This window comes from Emydura macquarii, unplaced genomic scaffold (genome assembly GCF_026122565.2).
Source record: "Emydura macquarii macquarii isolate MOO-44397 ecotype Brisbane River unplaced genomic scaffold, CSIRO-AGI_Emac_v2 contig_1253, whole genome shotgun sequence".
NCBI classification, from domain to species: Eukaryota; Metazoa; Chordata; order Testudines; family Chelidae; genus Emydura; species Emydura macquarii.
Window position 1 is genome coordinate 95,568,892 of NW_027131390.1, and position 7,288 is coordinate 95,576,179.

Here is a 7,288-nt window from a genome sequence, read left to right on the forward strand (position 1 = left end):
CCTATTTTGGTGACTGCTACAGCTACCTCTAGGTCTGTTTTACCTGAGAATATTATTTAATATGAGGACTCAAAATTTGCCCCAGTATTAATGCTTTGCAGTTCTCCAGCCCCTTCTATGAGGCAAACTCACAGCACCTTGAGAGGCAGGTTAACATCATTAATCCCATTTCACAGGTGAGGAATGGAAGCCTTGCGATGTGGTATTCACTCCACACAATACAGAAAGGAGTTAAGGTGACCAGATAGGCCAATTAACTCCACAGATTGCACCTGGAGGAGGAGCCAGAGAGCAGGGAGATAATTAAAAGCAGGCTCAGCTGGGCAGAAGTGTGTGCGTGTGTGCGTGTGCGAGTGAGCACGCACGCACGCACGCACGCACGCACGCACGCACGCACGGTAGCTAGCAATAGGAAAGGCTATTTCTGGGAAAGGCTGCAGTCATTCCCTGGGAAAAGTGAGGATTGTTTGGAGGCTGAAGAGACAAGTTGTCTAAAAGTACTTCCTGGGAGGAGGGAGGGAAGAGATTGGCAAACCCAGAAGGCCAGGAGTTATTGAAGTGGCTCAGGGAAAAGCAGCATGGTGGAGGGAACAGACCTTGGCTATTGTGTAGAGGTTTCCTGATCTGGAACCCAGAGTAGAGGGAGGACCTGGGTTCCCCTGCCAGCCACTGTGGGAATGGTGCTGTGAGGTAGAGAAGTAGAAAACTATCTGAGATGGCTGGAGAGCAGGAATGTTCATGTGCTTCCCCTCACCCCACTGGCAGGAGAAACCACAATAGTGACCTGGCTGTGAAGGGCTGAGTCACGAAGAGAGCTGCAGCTCCTGTGAGTCAAAGAGGGGCTGTAGAGGAAGAACTGAGGGGGTATAACTGCTGGAAGGGGCATTGGCCTGATCCTGCTAATCCCCAGCACCACCATGAGGCAGTGCTGTCCTAGCAGTGAGTAGAATGACCCATGACAAACTTGGAGAGGTTAAAGGATGGCTTGCTTATGCCATAGAGCAGTACTGTATTCCATGAGTAGTCTCTCTTTCTTCAGTGGAGCTATTCATGGAGCAAAGCACAAGTCCTCCTGTATAGCTGGGGAGTAGTCTGGCCTGATGTAACTTGAACACAGTTTCATAATACGTCTGTGGCAGAGTCAAGAAGCGAACTGAGTTCTCTTATGCCCCAATTCTGTGCTTTGAACAACAGACAACGGTTCCTTTCCTCTAATGAACTCTACATAATAACTGGTTATGTTTTCCTAATTTTAATTTTAAATAAATTGTCTTCAGAAGAAAATGTGACAGTAACCACTAGTCAGGAGTAAGATTGAATTATGCCAACTGTGGGCAATGGGGCCATATAAATCTGATGGACTGGTTCAGTGCCCTATGGCCTGGAGTTGTTAGATCAAAGAAGTGAAAAAAGTCATTGCACTAGAAACATGACACATCTCCAAAATGCAATTCCTCTAATTTTATTCCTTTATAGGGTAGCCGATTCACAATGGACTGAATGATGTTGGGGTTTCTTTATTTTTTTGGATCTGAAGATCACCAGAGTTTTTTTTCTTTGGAGGGTTTGCTTTAGTTTAGGTTGATAAGTAGCAGGTAGCTTGTGGATATGGATGTGATAATATATAATTCTTTAGGGTACTTTGTCAGCCAAGAGTATATGGTGGCATTTTAGAAATCTGCTTGGTTGGTTGATGCACAATCTTCCTCAATTTAGGATGTGGCCACACTAGCTTATAGTCGCGCAGCTGCAGTGCTGTAAGCTGTCTAGTGTAGCCACTCTAAGCGGACAGCAGAGAGCTCTGCTGTCGACTTAATTAATCCATCCCGAGGGAGCAGTGGCAGGTATGTCAGCAGGAGAAGCTCTCCTGTGGTGCTTAGGTTAGGTTATGTCACTCAGGAGGGTGGCTTATTCACAGCCCTAAGAGACGTGTTATACCGACACAAGTGATAGTGTAGAAAACCTCTGACTCATAGACTATAAGGCCAGAATGGACCATCATGATCTCCTAGTTTGACCTCCTGCACATTGTAGACCACAGAGTGTTGCCCACCCACTTCTCTAATGCTTTAAATACATTCAGAATATCATAACCTAGTTTGTGCATGGATCTGGTTTAGAAGTTAACCTTCTCAGGATGTATCAAAACTTCTATGACCATATGAAGAAGCAGCCAATTTGCATGTTGTATGTTGATAGTCTATTGTATATGAACCACATGGCTCTGCAGAAATGGTAGTCTGTCATTCTAAAATTAACTATTTTAGGATTTTTCCACAAAAAAGTGAGCTATATCTGTGAGGGGGAAATATGTTTTCAGTGTTATATATGGTAGAACTCATGATCTGTACAGAAGTTGTGTAAAATGATCATTGTGTTAAGGAATTGTCATCTGTGCATCCATTATGCACAAAAGAAAACCATATAACAACCAATGAGAACATACCTGTTGTAACAGGACAATCTAGATAAGGGTCAGAGCCTGAAAGGAACTGACCAATTCTTGCTAAGTGCCAAGTATGCTTCACGCTCAGTGGAGTCAATGGGAATGGAGTCAATGGGAATTGAAGACACACTGCACTTCGCAGCAGGAATTTCGCACATGTAATCAAATCTATTTTTGCTCTGCAGGATCATTGCTGTATAGGGAAACAACCTGTAGTAATGTGGTGATGTTACTGACATTTTACGTGCAAAGGTATGGTTTCCATAGCAATGTAGGTTGGTTGCTTTGAGCATCATGAAGTGTTCCCTCCCTTATGGCTCTTGATAGGAAACGAAATAAGTCAGAAAAGTGGGAAAACGCATTCTATGATCTTCTGTGTGCAAGAGCTACAAAACATTAACCCTTAATGTTGGTAAGCAGCCTGCTACTGTGGGAAGAGCCACTGGTCTAGTATGTAAGGCTACTGGTTCCCGAGTGGCTGCCACATCCACCCTTCCATCTGACTGCTCCTGTAGAACAGTGATTGACAGGCTGTGAGATTTGTGGGACTGAGCACCACAGGCTGTGCTGCCCACAGAGGGCCTGATATGAGTGTTCCCAGGTCCCTGATTGGTCCAGGTGCACTACTTAAACAGGGAGTGAACGCCCAGGAATTGTCTGTAATGAGGTGGATACTCAGCTGGCTGCTATGATGGACCCTGTTTCTTTGCCTACTCTGATCCCTCGCTTCTGAATTTGACTTTGACCCTCAGCCTGGGTTCCTGGTTTCTGGCTCTCGCCCCCTCCACTAGGCCTGACTACCCAGACCCAGGCTGTGACACAGTTAGATTTTTTTAGTTCAGAGTAGACAGAAGTTCTCACCATTCTCCCACAGAAGTCAACAGGAGTTTTGTTGTTGCCTTTGGTGGGATTGAACCCAGTATCTGATGTTTTCTGAGAGGTTCAGTTGCAGAATATAGGTTTTAAGGCTAGAAGGATCACTGTGATCATTAAGTATGTCCTCCTGCATAACGCAAGTCAAAGGTGTATAAGTACATATACTGTACCATCTCTGATCAGTGGCCAAACAGGGATAGCAGAGTTGATCCACACCAGTGGGACCTGTGTATGTGGATCAAGGACATGGTGCATCTCTGTATGCTCTCATTGACTGTCTCCTGCCCTGCATTGTATCTCATTTGGGCAGTAGGAGAGCAGTCAGTCAGACCGGTGCCACTGCAAGAGGTGGGAGCTGGCTCCTGGCTGTAGTTCAGTCCTGCAGCCCCTTGGCTTGGGTGTACAAAGATTGCTGCTGCATTTGTTGTTTGTTTAGTGTCATACTAGATGTGCCTGGTGCTTTAAAGTTCCAGAGGTAAGGTCTCAGTTATGTGAAACTTGCGATCCAAAAGCTCCCCCCCGCCACCTGCTTTGTGATGCTCTGGAGAAGCAGGTGAATGGAAACCTTGGTGCCAATATCCAGCCTCCCACTTCCTTCTCCTTTAGTATTCAGGGTCCCACCAAGCAGCCAACTGGGTTAAACCTGTTTTTCCCATCTTTTGTCAGCTGGAGGATTGGGGCTTTCCCAGCATCAGCAGCTGTGATTGTGATCTTTCCCTGACACACAAGTTGGCTCCACAGAGAAGACACAAGTGACGTTTTCTTTTCCCATGTTGAAGTGTCCCAGTATGCTGGGATATTTTCTTCTAGCCCACACGTCCTCAAAGTAATAATTGCAAGTTCTACTTGCACCCGGCAATAACAGCAGGAACCGGGAAACAAGGTTAAAATGAACCAATCACCCTAATTGGAGTTTTACTTTAAAGAAGCTCCCCTTGTTGGAAAAAGAGTGAGTGGAGAATAGCCAGCAGACACTTTTGAATTGTACATAATGATGCTTAAATCCTTTCTCTGAGATTCGAAGATGAATTCAGAACCTGTCATCTTTGAGTAATTTAAAGGACAATATTACCATGATCTAGGGTGCAAGACAGCTGGATTCATTAAGAACACCAGACACAATGGAAAACAGCAGGGCACGTCACAGTTAATATGATTTTCTTACTCTGTGATTATCCTAGTAGCTTTTGCAGCATATTCTCAGAACACAGGGCCAGATTAAATCCACTGACTGTGGGATGGTATTTCACCAGGGATGAATTTAGCTCTTGGTTTCATTCCTTTTTTGATACACCAGGTAAACTGTGTATCCACTCCATGTTCATCTCAATACAATTACAAAAGTGAGCAATACAGTATGCACTGAATTCTCATCACTCGGGATTCTCATTGGGTACAAAGAATATTTCAAGGAGCACAGAATGCCATGGCTGCTGGTAACATAGCCAAATGAAGCAGCCTAGGTGCCATAAAAAATGAAAATAATTGTCTCATTAATCATAACAAAAACTACTCATCACATTCTTAAGGTTAAATGGGAGAGTATATTGTGAATGTTGAATATATGGCAGTTTACATGTGCATAGGCATCCAGCGCTAATCCTTCTAGAATAAATACCCATGAATTCTGAGGATTTAGCAGCAAAAGATTAGAAAAGTCACATGCAGAGTGATGGGGAAACAGACACACATACACAGTGTCTGAGACGGAGTAGCATTTATTAATAAAAAGAGACATGCATATAGTGCTAACTGCTAGCAAGTGAGGCACTCCCATGGAGTGGATGCAAGTTTCCCATGGAATTAAATTAAATTCTATTTAATCCCATTTGTTATTAAATTAAATGGCAGAGTAGTGGGAAACCCGCATCCTCTCCGTAGGAGCCCTTCACTTTTTAGTGCCCGGCACTATATCATGGGGTGTGAGTTAGGCAGAGAGAATCTGCACAAACAATGCCCTCTTTTTAGGGCACAGTTACGCCACTATTGTATATTGTTGCTTTATTAGTTCTGCTCAAGAGAGAAGAGGAGGAAAGGCAGACAAAGGACTTTTAGACAAGACGGACAGACAATACCGCCAATAATTCCATCAATATTGGAGGGCCTCTTCCAAAGATCTCTGATCTCAGAGATGGAGGCTAGCAACCTACCTAGCCCTCCTTTTTCTAGACCTACACAAAGGCAGGAACTAAGCACTCATACAGATTTGGTTCCCTCTGTGCCATGCTCTAGATCCTCTCTGAGTGCATTGAATGAAGTCATAAAGACTACATTAGAGACTTGTGATAGGGTGTCTACTCCACACAAGGTCTGAAGGGGTGAATTAGGCCAATTAACCTATAAGCTGCTGTACCTAGGGGAAAGCCAGGGAGTACTACAGTTTAATTTGCTGATGCAGTCCAGCTGGGGAGGATTTATAAAGCCAGGAAGCTGGCAACGGAGAGGGGCTGCAAGGATGTAGTCTATAGTCCCACCCTGTGAGGAGGGAGTTTGAGCTGGTACACCCAAAATAGGGGGGAACCGGAAGCTGTAGGAAGAAGTTCAGGGAAGGAGCAACAGGGTTTGAGTGAAAGCAGACCATCGTTGCCAGGTACAGGTTCTCTGGAGTGAAACCTGGAGTAGCTGATAAGTGGGTTTCCCTAGTAGCCACTGGGGAAGTGGCACCATCAGGGAAGAGCTGGAGAAAACTGCCTGAGACCAGTCGTGCAGAAAGACTTTGCTGAATGACCTGGCCAAAGGGCTGAGTCACAGAGAGGAGGCTGCAGCTTGTGGAGTGTGAGAGAGAAATGGAGACTGTTGCCCTCGTGACCATGAGGAGGTGCCATCCTATCAGAAAGTGGAGCCCTCTGTCACTGGGCTAAATTCTGCTCTTAGTGACAATTGTGTAAACCCAAAGTGATTCTTCTTTACTCAAATGGAGCTACTCAGGGTTTATGTGATATGACTGAGAACAGAAATTGGCCCTAGATCCTTTCACTACTGATCGATGCAGTGGTAAGGGTACAGTATATAAATAAATATTTAACACACTATGTAAAGGTGCATCATGCTAATATTTATTCTCTCTCTCTTTCTCTCTCTCTCTCTCTCTCCACACTCCACAAGAGGCAAAAATAAGAAGTGTCTATATTCTGAAATAAGGTTTTATAAGAAACCAGGGATCTTAAGAAGATCTAGTGGAATAGAAGAAATAAACCAGGCCTGAGTATACAGGCTGTCTATAAAGTTAGTGCCACCACTATAAATACCTTAGTAAAGCAATCTTTGCATTAGTTTGGCAGGTGTTTCAACTTAGGCAGTTACTAGAGTGTTCTCTTCTGTTCCCCCTTCTCGTCAATGTGTAGGCCAATGTGTTTTGGACAGTGACCGACTTCCATTGGGGGTGAGGGTAAGATGCACAGTGCCCACTTCCTGATGGGGGCATTTAGGTGGTAATGCAAATAGCAATGATAGGCCATGGGAGGAGATAGTGAGATGCCTGGGCTGCACTTCCATATATATGTTGGGGATACTCCGCTCTACCAGTTCTTTTCATTAGACAATGATCATGTAGTGTCTTTGCTTTCTCAGTACTTAGTGAATTGGCAATTAATCTGGACAACATTTAGGTGATGCTGGTGGGTGAGAAAAGTTAGCATCTGAGTGAAGTGGTGCTGTGATATCTGCTCGCTCTGTTGAGGAAGTGTGTTTTAACCTCTGTTAGTGAGGTTCGTGATCTAGGGGGACCTTTATGTCCTTGGTTATTCCTGGCATTTAAACAGCACTCCTAACATATCAGTAAGTCTATTCATATTCCTTACAGTTGGTATTCAGTTGCTATTTTCTAATGTAAATGTTACACTGTTTTTGTTCATCTTGAGGCTGGTCTCTGGAATGTTAAATCAGACTTCACTGTAATACACTTCAACTGTAATTCTTTGCTTTACTAGTAATGACTATTTCTTATGCACAGAACAATTAGTGCTG

At 44.2% G+C, this 7,288-nt stretch overlaps 1 long non-coding RNA gene across 1 annotated transcript; it reads left to right on the top strand.

The window, feature by feature from the left end:
* The first annotated feature begins 2,630 nt into the window (after nt 1-2,630).
* Nucleotides 2,631-4,432, top strand: LOC137154227 (uncharacterized). The gene is made up of 2 exons (XR_010920167.1): nt 2,631-2,698; nt 3,989-4,432. It is a non-coding gene; the product is annotated as an uncharacterized lncRNA (long non-coding RNA).
* The last annotated feature ends 2,856 nt before the right edge of the window (nt 4,433-7,288 follow it).